The sequence below is a fragment of the Carettochelys insculpta genome, chromosome 22 (genome assembly GCF_033958435.1).
Source record: "Carettochelys insculpta isolate YL-2023 chromosome 22, ASM3395843v1, whole genome shotgun sequence".
Taxonomy (NCBI): domain Eukaryota; kingdom Metazoa; phylum Chordata; order Testudines; family Carettochelyidae; genus Carettochelys; species Carettochelys insculpta.
In genome coordinates, this window is record NC_134158.1 from 24,769,905 (window position 1) to 24,781,889 (window position 11,985).

The 11,985-nt window shown below is 56.7% G+C and overlaps 1 protein-coding gene across 3 annotated transcripts in view; it reads right to left on the reverse strand.

Annotated features, from left to right (window-relative positions):
* LOC142024724 (uncharacterized) overlaps nt 1-11,546 on the reverse strand; it is a 46,843-nt gene extending 35,297 nt beyond the window's left edge. For 2 of the 3 annotated variants that reach the window (XR_012648509.1, XR_012648510.1), the window contains exon 1: nt 11,180-11,544. The gene's annotated coding sequence lies outside the window, so the exon portion shown is untranslated. Of the gene's footprint in view, nt 1-11,179 lie in introns of all 3 variants that reach the window. The other variant, XM_075016893.1, reaches the window with a different exon arrangement.
* Between the last annotated feature and the right edge of the window lie 439 nt (nt 11,547-11,985).

An 11,985-nucleotide genomic window follows, 5' to 3' on the forward strand; every position in this document is an offset into this window, starting at 1 on the left:
CTAAAAACACTTAAAACATCAAATACGCTGACTCTGGCCGCAGCCTGAGCGGATTCCGTCTGCAGCCGATGGCGGTTAAGAAGGAACTGGCAGGGACCGGATCGCACACGTGGCCGGGAGCACGCAAGAGAGCAGCGCACGCCGGCGCATGCGCGGTCCAGCAGAAACTGCTGGAAAGATCCGATCTGCGGCACCGGAGCGAGCCCAACACCTATCGTGGAGCACCCACGGGGACACTCGACGAAGAACAAACCCTCTGCCCCCTGCATCCCTACCCCACATAACTCAAACCCTCTGCCCCACTCCCACCCCATCCTCATTACATGGACCTTCTGCCCCCTACCCCACATAACCCAAAACCTCTTCCCACCCCTACCCCATATACAGTAGACTCCTAACTCACACATATGTTGTGTTCCCGGGCAACCATGTGTAAGTCAAATTTCACATAAGTCAGAACAGGGATGGCAGAGAGCCCCTACTGCCTTCGGCTACCTCTGGGCCAGGGCTGCAAGAGACGGAGGGGCTTGGCAGCCATGGTGGAGACTGTGGCAGCTCCATGCCTGCTCTTGCACTCATCCTGCTGCCTGGCTCCCAGCTCCCTTCTGCTTGTGGGAGCCAGAAACTGACCAGTGCTGCTGCGCCTGGCTCCAGGCTCCCCGCTGCTCATGGAAGCCAGGAGCCAGACACAGCAGTGCCAGTCAGTTTCCTGGCTCCCACAAGCAGAGGGGAGCCAGATGCAACTGCTAGGAACTGGGAGTGCAAGGGCCCAGCTCCCACCTGGTTCTCAGCTCCCCACCACTGGCAGGGGCCAGGAAACTGACCAATGCAGCAGGGCTGGTTGATTTCAACTGGTGTTATTCCAAGAATCACACAAGTCAAAATTGTGTATGTCCCTGGTCTACTGCAACCCAAACTCTCTCCCTGCTTCTCCTACTGCATAGAACCCACACACGCTGCCCCCCTACCCCACATAACCCACACACGCTGCCCCCTACCCCACATAACCCAACCCCTCTGCCCCTCCCGCCCCTTCCCCACATAACCCACACACGCTGCCCCCTACCCCCATAACCCAATCCCTCTGCCCCTCCCGCCTCTTCCCCACATAACCCACACACGCTGCTGCCCCCTACCCCATATAACCCAACCCCTCTGCCCCTCCCGCCCCTTCCCCACATAACCCACACACGCTGCCCCCCTACCCCACATAACCCAACCCCTCTGCCCCTCCCGCCCCCTCCCCACATAACCCACACACGCTGCCCCCCTACCCCACATAACCCACACACGCTGCCCCCTACCCCACATAACCCAACCCCTCTGCCCCTCCCGCCCCCTCCCCACATAACCCACACACGCTGCCCCCCTACCCCACATAACCCAAGCCCTCTGCCCCTCCCGCCCCTTCCCCACATAACCCACACACGCTGCCCCCCTACCCCACATAACCCAACCCCTCTGCCCCTCCCGCCCCTTCCCCACATAACCCACACACGCTGCCCCCCTACCCCACATAACCCAACCCCTCTGCCCCTCCCGCCCCTTCCCCACATAACCCACACACGCTGCTGCCCCCTACCCCACATAACCCAACCCCTCTGCCCCTCCCGCCCCTTCCCCACATAACCCACACACGCTGCCCCCCTACCCCACATAACCCAACCCCTCTGCCCCTCCCGCCCCTTCCCCACATAACCCACACATGCTGCTGCCCCCCTACCCCATATAACCCAACCCCTCTGCCCTCCCGCCCCTTCCCCACATAACCCACACACGCTGCTGCCCCCTACCCCACATAACCCAACCCCTCTGCCCCTCCCGCCCCTTCCCCACATAACCCACACACGCTGCCCCCCTACCCCACATAACCCAACCCCTCTGCCCCTCCCGCCCCTTCCCCACATAACCCACACACGCTGCTGCCCCCCTACCCCATATAACCCAACCCCTCTGCCCTCCCGCCCCTTCCCCACATAACCCACACACGCTGCTGCCCCCTACCCCACATAACCCAACCCCTCTGCCCCTCCCGCCCCTTCCCCACATAACCCACACACGCTGCTGCCCCCTACCCCACATAACCCAACCCCTCTGCCCCTCCCGCCCCTTCCCCACATAACCCACACACGCTGCTGCCCCCTACCCCACATAACCCAATCCCTCCGCCCCTCCCACCCCTTCCCCACATAACCCACACACGCTGCTGCCCCCCTACCCCACATAACCCAACCCCTCTGCCCCTCCCGCCCCTTCCCCACATAACCCACACATGCTGCCACCTTTTGTCCCCTACTCCATATTAACCAAACCCTCTGCCCCTTCCCCCACATAACCCAAACTCTCTGGTCCTTCCCTGCCCTCTACTCCATATCAGCCAAACCCTCTGCCCCCTCCCCCCGATAACCCAAACCTTCTGCCCCCTCCTGCCTCTTAACCCACATAACTCAAACCCTCTGCCCCACACAGCCCAAGCCCTGTCCACACTCTGCCCCATTACCTCATATAACCCTACCCATGTACCTCTCCCACACCTACCACATGTAACCCAAACCCTCTGCTCTTTCTGCACCCATACCCGCTCTCGACCCTCTCCCAAGTCACAAACCCCTCCTGCCTTAGGTCACAGTTCAAACCCCTGCATCTCTGTCCCATGACTCAGATCAAAACCCCCTCCTTCACTGAAACTCCCCCCCTGACCCCACACCTCCTTCTAGACTCCAATCCCTTTCTCCAAGCTCACTTCTGCACTCAACCTCCATCCCAGACCCACTCTGCGGGGGGGCGGAGTTTGCCCCTGACCACTTTCCAAATTCCTGGCGCGGCCCACCCAATCACCAATCATTGCCCACCCCTGTGCTAGACTATCCTGCAAATAACAGAAAAAATCAAAGCACAGCTCCTAATGGGGAAAAGTTTATCTACCAATACACCTGTGATAAAATGTCCTGGACTGAACCCAGCATCTCCAATACATCCTTGGAATGTAATGGGGAGGCCTCTCTCTTCCCATGGAGGCAATTAATACCAACAGGCAGCCCTTTTAGACTGGATTCTAACTGGAAGGAAGAAGTTATGAAGCTGACAGTGGAGAGCCAGAGGGGTAGAAGTGATCACAAAGGGGAAGATTTCAAGATTCCAAGGCAGGCATGCGAGCACAAGAGGAAGAACAATGGGCTTCAAAAAGAAAACTCTGCTACCTAGGGCCTGGTCTACACAAGGAGGTAACATTTATTTTTGATCCATAACTCCGGCAATGAGACTTGCACAGCTGATGGCGCGTATCTAAAATCAGTTTTTGCCACCATTCCCGCAGCGGGAGGTCAATGGGAGAAACGCTCCCATCAACTTCCCTTACTAGTCAAGACTGCTAGCAGTTAAAAAGATCAATGGCAGCTCCCTGCTGGGGCTGGCAGGGAGATACTGACAGCCAGGACCGGTGGCTGTAAACAAACTTTATGGGACCATGGGAACCTTGGCCACACTCATGACAAGTGGACATCTGGCTAACTAAAATCGTGCCAAACCACAAATGTTGCTGGACCAGAGACAGCCGGATGAGAGAGGTTCAAACTGTACTTTAAGAACATAGGTGTTTTCTTATCGCTTAGCTAGTCACAGGGGTATAAAAAACAAAGAATTAAAATCACAAGTCCACCTGCCTACGGACCTGCTGTGTGACAGGCTGTTTTTTTGGCTAAGCTGCAGAGGCATCCATCAGCTGGGACACATCTGTTCACATCCTCACACGTCTCAAAGCAGCCCCACTAAAATAAGGCACACTTCTGTGCTGTTCGAAAGGCCATCCAATCTACTGTCTCCAGATAAAGAGCCTATCAGATTTAAAGCAGACTTAGGTCAAGAGCTTTCTGTCTGGCCAGGACCCAGACTTATCAATAGTTGGGACCATGAAAGCCTCATTTCTTTACGGTGACAGGGCAAAGAAATGGCAAATTAATTTTAATGTCAATAAATGCAAACAAGTATCAGAGGGGTAGCCGTGTTAGTCAGTATCCACAAAAACAATTAGAAGTCCTGTGGCACCTTATAGACTAACCGAATTTTTGGAGCATAAGCTTTCGTGAGCAAAGACCCACTTTGTCAGATGCATAGTAATGGAAAGGAATGCGTATCAGAGAAAAAAACCCAACAACATACACAAATGATGTGTGATAATTTAGCCATAACCACTTGAGGGAGAAAGATCTTGGATTTATTGTGGACAGATCTCTGAAAACACTCACTCCAAGTGCAGCAGCAGTCCACAAAAAAAGCAGCAACATTAGGAATCATTAAAAAGGGGAGTGAATAGGACAGGGAATATCTTACTGATGCCTCTGTATAAAGGCATGCTACACCCACATCTCGAATATTGCACACAGAGATGGTTGCCTCATCTCAAAAGAGAGATCTGGGCACTGGAAAAGGTTCAGAAAAGGGCAACAAAGATGACTAGGGGTTTGCAAAAGGTGCCCTATGAGGAGAAATTAAAAAGACTAGGCAGTTTCATCTTAGAAAAGAAGAGACTAAGGGGAGGATATGAGATAGGGCTATAAAATCATGACTGATGTGGAAAAAGTGCATAAGTAAAAGTTATTTACTTGTTCCCATAAAACAAAAATGAGGGATCGCTGAATGAAATTAACGGGTAGCAGGTTTAAAATCAACAAAAGGAAGCATTTCTTCACACAATGCAGTCAACCTGTGGAACTCCTTTCCAGTGGATGTTGTGAAGACCAGGACTTTTACAGGGTAAAAAAAAACCAAAAAAAAAACCAAACCCAAAGCAAACCAAAAAAAGCTAGATACATTCATGGAGGTTCGGTCCATCTGTGGCTATTAGCCAGGGTGGGTAGGAATGGTGTCCCTGGCCAGTTTGTCAGAGGCTGGAAATGGATGATAGGGGAGGGATAACTTGATGATTACCTGTTCTGTTCACTCCCTCTGGGGCATCTGCCATCGGCCACAGTTGGAAGACAGGACACTGAGCTAGATGGACCTTTTGTCTGACGCTGTCCAGCTGTTCTTGGGTTTGTCATTATGGTCTCCACTTCCCTATTGTTCATCTGTATGGTCTCTATCTGGTTCTTTGATTGTTTGTGTCTGCTCTACAATTAATTTTGCAGGGCATAAAGCAATGAAGGTGGTGGGATAACACTGGTTAAATAATATGTTAGGGTTGATGATTCAAGTTTCAGTAACAAGATTGGTTAACACTGAGAATATATTACAATAGAAACTGGGAACACACAGGAAGTAAATTGGGAAACAGGAAACTGGATTCCTGCTTGCTGGAAGCTAACCCAAATAAACACTGAATTTCTCGCATCTCAGGACTTTGGAGATTGCATTTTTCTGTTAACATGTAAAAGACCAGGGAAGGAAGACATTGAAGGGATAAATCCTCTAACACCAAGAGTCAGAAATTGGCTTTTCTTCTCCCTGTTCCTGTCACCAAAGTGTGTGGGGGTCACCGGGCCCTGTACCACCATCTGCAGTCAGGGGATACTCTCAGCCAGCAGGCAGAACAGGAACATTAAGCAGTCCTGTAGCCCCTGAGAGATGAACAAATGCATTAGGTCACGAGCTTTCATGGGTAAGACCCACTTCTTCAGATGACTGACGTAACCCATCAGAGTCCAGAGTTTATACAGCAGGGAGGAGGAGGGAAGAAGGGGGAAAGGCAGTTACCTGTCCCTACTAGGACCAATAGATGAAGCAAATTAAGTTAAATGGGATGCACACCCCATTTCTGCAAATAGCAAAGGCAGGTAATTGCCCTTGTAATGCATAAGATAACTGACATCTCTGTTCAGACCTAATTTAAATGTGTCAAATTTGCAAGCGCATTCCCATTCAGATGCCTCAGTCTGTAATCTTAGAGTAACTTCCTTTCGCAGAAGAACGGCTACCCTGAAATTCATTACTGAATTCTCCCCACCTCTGCTATTCACAGGAATAGGGCACACATACCACTTAACTTAATTGGCTTCAACTACTGGTCCAAGTAGCAACAGGCAACCCCTTTCCCCCCACTCTAAAACTTAGCTTGTCTTCTCCAATCATCTCAGCAAGTGGGTGCTCCCCACAAAAGCTCACGATCTAATACTGGGTGTGCAAAGTGGGGGATGGGCCCTTCAGGGGGTGTGAAATTTCATAAGGGAGGTGCAGCATGATCAGCTGCTGGGTCTCAGGCTCATCCATCTAACTAAAAATGCTGAAAACCATCACTATGTCTGTGCGTTCACATGCAAGTACCGATTCCTAAGTGTTACCTTCCAGAGCCAGCTTCTCACACTTGCCCAAAGGGCTTTTTCTCTCTTGTTTTCCATATGAACACAAAGGAAATTTCCATCAGTTTGGATTTCATTAGACAGGTGGGGGGAGGGGGTGCTATTTGTAGGGACAAAAAGTGGGGCCCAGGGTAAAACGTTGGCTCACACCTGTCACAGACTAGACGATTGCTTGTTAATGATGTGCCTGTTGTGTGCATGTCTGTGAGAACCAGGGAGGAAATGGATAAAAAATTAAATGTGTGATAACAAGGAAGAAAACAACCAAGGCTGAAGCATTGTATACGGACTCTGACAAGGTCAGAAAATTGAGAGAATTTGATGGGATGGTCTGGACATTTGACACATGCACTGAAAGCCAGGAATCCCCTCCATCAACACCCCTCTTCCCATGGGCAGCAAGGAGACCATGTGAAGGGGTCTGCAGGTGAAGGAGAGGTTCTGGGGCTTCCAGTGGGGGAGCAGTATGGGGTGGGCAGGCGCCAAGCAGCTGGTGGCCTTTGGGAGCTGCACTGGGATGCTGGGGGGACAGTATGGAGTGGGTAGGGGACAGGGAGTCAGTGGCTGTGGGGAGCTGACCTATGTACGGGGTGGGGGTGGGGGCAGTATGGATTAGGCAGGAGCCAGGCAGCCGCTGGCTGTGTGGCTCTGCACTGGGCAGATGTTGGGGGGAGGGGGGAGAAGCCAGGCCTATTACTCCACTGAGGACACCCACTTCTCCCTTCCCCTCCTGTGCCCTTTCCATGCCCTGTACCTGGCGGTGAAGGGCCACCCTGTGCCACCGCAGAGCCAAGCATCACCCCTCCCTCCCAGTTCACTTTCCCACCCACTCCCAGACAATGTACTGCGGGGACATTCCCCAAACCCAGGAAGTTTTCAGCTGCCCCCCAAGACCCAGATCCCAGGAATAGGCCAGGGGAGGAGAGAGGAAGGGCCAGGGCTGGGCCTGGGAGAGAACTGGGGTGGGTAAGTGGATTTTAGGCCATATGTGACAAGGAGGAGGAAAAGGCTCTGCACAAGGAAAACTGATTCAAGTCTGCCCCACTCCAGCTCGAGCTGCCCCCAGACATGGAGTCTGTTCCCCCATAGGTTGATCTGTCCCCACATATTGAGTCTGCCCCCCCCAGCTCAATCTGCCCTTGAATATAGACTCCTACGGTTGGAAGGGGCCTCAGAAAGCCACCAAATCCAGCCCCCTGCCTAAATCATCCCAGACAGGACTATGTCAAGCCAGGACTTAAAAATCTCTATGGATGGAGATTCCACCACCTCCCTAGGTAACACATTCCACCACTTCAGCACCCCCTGGTGAAATAGTTTTTCCTAATATCCAACCTCCACCTCCCCCTCTGTAACTTCAGAACGTTACTCCTTGTTCTGACACCTGACACTACTGAGAACAGCCTCTCTCCATCCTCTTTAGAGCCCCCTTTCAGGAAGCTGCAGGCTGCTATCAAATCGCCCCTCAGCCTTCTTGTCTGCAAACTAAATAGGCTCAGATCTCACAGCCTCTCCACGTAGGTCATGTGCTCCAGCCCCATAAGCATTTTTGCTGCCCTCCACTCAACCTTCTCCAATGTGTCTACATAATTTCTATACTGGGGTGCCCAGAACTGGATGCAATACTCCTTATGTGGCCTCACAAGTGCCAAGAATAGGGGAGTAATAACTTCTCTAGATCTGCTGGAAATGCTTCTCCTAATGCACCCCAATGTGCCATTAGCTGTTGACTCATATCCTGCCTCTCATCCACTATAATCCTCAGGTCCTTTTCTGCTGCACAACTAATTAGCCAGTCTGTCCCCAGCCTGCAACAGTGCTTGGGATTATCCCGTCCCAAGTGCAGGACTCTACACTTCTCCTTGTTGAACGTCATCAAATTTTTTCTGGCCCAATCCTCCAATTTGTCTAGATCACGCTGGACCCTACCTCTACCCTCCAATGTATCTACCTGACCTCCTACCTTAGTGTCTTCTGCACATTTGCTGAGGGTGCAATCCATCCCCTCATCCAAGTCATAATAAAGATGTTGAACACTACTGGCCCTAGAACTGATCCTTGGGGCACTGCACTTGAAACCGACCACCAGCCAGACATTGAGCCATTGATCTGTTCGGTCTGTCCCTCAAGCCAATTTTCTATCCATCTTATAGTCCATGTATCCAATCCATACTTCCTTAACTCATGGTCAAAAATGTTGAGGGGGAAACCGTATCAAAATGCTGAAGTCAAGGAATATCACATCCATTGACTTCCCCATGTTCACAGAGCCAGTTACCTCATCATACATGCTAATCAGATTGGTCAGGAGTGACTTGCCCTTGGTGAATCCATGTTGACTATGCTGATCACTTTCCCCTCTTCCAAGTGCTCCAGAATGGACTCCTTGAGGATCCCCTCCATGATTTTTCCAGAGACCGAGGTAAGGTTGACCCATCTATAGTTTCCTGGATTGTCCTTCTTTCCTTTTTCAAACATGGGCACAACATTTGCCTTTTTCCAATCATCCAGGAGAGAATGGTTTCAATCCATCGAACTCTGGGTTATGGGCCCACCACCGCGCCACTCTATCCCCTCCCAGATCGATATGCACCCAGACATGGGATCTATTTCCCCACAAGCCAGATCTGCTGCCAGACATAGGGTCTCCACCCACCCCAGCTCAATCTGCCCTCCAACAAGAGGTCTGTTGCCCTCCAGCTTGATCTGCCCCCAGACCCATGGTCTGTTCCCCCCCACCAAGCTCGATCTGTTCCTTGACATGGGTTTATCCCGCCCCCACCCCTGGTCAAACTGTCCCCGGATACAAGGTCTGCCCTCCCAGCTTGATCTGCCCCCAGACATTTAGTCTTTTCCCCACAGCACAATCTGCTTCTGGACATGGCATCTGTCCAACCCCAAGCGCAATCTGCACCTGGACTTTCCCCTCCAACTCAATCTGTCCCCAGACACAGGGTCTGTCCCACCCACAACTCCACCTGCCACGCATATGGAGTCTGTCCCTCCCAGCTTGGTCTGCCCCCAGAAATGAGGTCTCTCCCCCACAGCTCGATTTGCACCCAACATGGGATCTGTCCCCAGACATGGGATCTGTCCCTCCCAGCCTGATCTGCCCCCAGAAATGGTGTCAGTCCCCTGCAGCTCAACCAGCCTCCAGTCCTGGGGTCTGTCCCCAGAGACAGTGTCAGACTCCCAAGCTTGCTCTGCCATGGGACATGTGGTCTGTTCCACTCCCACTGGATCCACCCACCTGACATTAATCTGTTCCCCCCAACAGCTCAATCTGCCACCATACAAAGTGTCTGTCCCCCCAGCACCATTTCCCCCCAGACATGGGTTCTACCCCTAGCAGCTCGATCTGCCCCCGGACATAGGGTCTTTCCTCACCCCACAGCTCAATGGGATCTGACCCCCCACCACCCAAACTGGATCTGTCTCACTGACACAGGGTTTGTCATCCCCATCTGCCTCTGGAGACGGGATCTCTCCCCCCCACCCCCCAGCTCCATCCGCCCCGGCACCAGATCTCCCCCCTGCCCCAGCTCCATACGCCACGGCACGGGACCTCCACCTCCCCACCTCCATTCGCCCCCACCCAGGATCTCTTCCCCTCCCCCACCCCCCAGCTCTATGCGCCCCCACCCGGGATCTCTTCCCCTCCCCCACCCCCAGCTCTATGCGCCCCCACCCGGGATCTCTTCCCCTCCCCCACCCCCCAGCTCCATGCGCCCCCACCCGGGATCTCTTCCCCTCCCCCACCCCCCAGCTCCATGCGCCCCCACCCGGGATCTCTTCCCCTCCCCCACCCCCCAGCTCCATCGGCCCCCACCCGGGATCTCTTCCCCTCCCCCACCCCCCAGCTCCATCCGCCCCCACCCGGGATCTCTTCCCCTCCCCCACCCCCCAGCTCCATGCGCCCCCACCCGGGATCTCTTCCCCTCCCCCACCCCCCAGCTCCATGCGCCCCCACCCGGGATCTCTTCCCCTCCCCCACCCCCCAGCTCCATCGGCCCCCACCCGGGATCTCTTCCCCTCCCCCACCCCCCAGCTCCATGCGCCCCCACCCGGGATCTCTTCCCCTCCCCCACCCCCCAGCTCCATGCGCCCCCACCCGGGATCTCTTCCCCTCCCCCACCCCCCAGCTCCATGCGCCCCCACCCGGGATCTCTTCCCCTCCCCCACCCCCCAGCTCCATGCGCCCCCACCCGGGATCTCTTCCCCTCCCCCACCCCCCAGCTCCATCGGCCCCCACCCGGGATCTCTTCCCCTCCCCCACCCCCCAGCTCCATGCGCCCCCACCCGGGATCTCTTCCCCTCCCCCACCCCCCAGCTCCATCGGCCCCCACCCGGGATCTCTTCCCCTCCCCCACCCCCCAGCTCCATCCGCCCCCACCCGGGATCTCTTCCCCTCCCCCACCCCCCAGCTCCATCCGCCCCCACCCGGGATCTCTTCCCCTCCCCCACCCCCCAGCTCCATCCGCCCCCACAAGGGATCTCTTCCCCTCCCCCACCCCCCAGCTCCATCCGCCCCCACCCGGGATCTCTTCCCCTCCCCCACCCCCCAGCTCCATCCGCCCCCACAAGGGATCTCTTCCCCTCCCCCACCCCCCAGCTCCATCCGCCCCCACCCGGGATCTCTTCCCCTCCCCCACCCCCCAGCTCCATCCGCCCCCACAAGGGATCTCCCCCCCCCACCGCCGCCTCTGCACACAGGCTCCGTCCCCGCTGCCCCGCAGATGGGTCTGTCCCCGCCCAACGCGATCTGCGCCCGTACGGAGTGTCTGGCGCGTCCCGGCCCGGCCCGGCCCGGCCCCTCCCCGGCCGCGCGGACCCCTCGGGCCCTTCTCCCGCCCCACCGCCGCTCCGGCCCGGGCCCGGGCCCGTACCCGCTGGCGGCGGCCTGGCACTGCGGGGCCCGCACCCGGCGGCCTCCCGGCTCGGATCTCCGCTCGCGGCCGCCCCGCCCCGCCCTTGGCCGGGCGGAGCCGCAGGGGCCCGAGGCGCGGCTTGGGGGCGGGCTCGGAGGCCGGGCGGGGGCGCTGGACAGCGGGCGGGGCCGGGGGCGTCTCCCCGCGGCGAAGCGGGACCTGGGCGAAGGAGCCTGGCGCGCGCCCGGGGGGCGGGGCTGCTGCAGCTGCGCGTGACGCCCCCTCCCAGGAGGCACCGGGGCAGCGCCCGCTCCGCCCGCGCCCCCCGCCCGCGCTGAGTGAGCGGCGCGCGCAGCTCCCCCCCCCCCCCCAGGCGAGCGGGAGGCACCGGCTGCTCATGGGGGCGGCGCGCAGCTGGGCGGGGCCGGGTCAGTCTGTGCCGGGGGAGCCCCGAGCCGGGGCCGTTCCAGTCCGGGGCTGCAGCAATGGCGGGCTCAGCTCCGGGCACTTCCGTGAGCAGAGTTCAACCCCCCCCCACCCCGCCGGGAGCTCACCCTGCCCCGCCCCCCCCGCAGCTCCTCCCTGCCCTGCCCCCCCCGCCACCAGCACCTCACCTTGCACTGACCCCCCCCGCCGGGAGCTCACCCTGCCCTGCCCCCCCCGCCACCAGCACCTCACCTTGCACTGACCCCCCCGCCGGGAGCTCACCCTGCCCTGCCCCCCCCGCAGCTCCTCCCTGCCCCCCCCGCCACCAGCACCTCACCTTGCACTGACCCCCCCCGCCGGGAGCTCACCCTGCCCCGCCCCCCCCGCAGCTCCTCCCT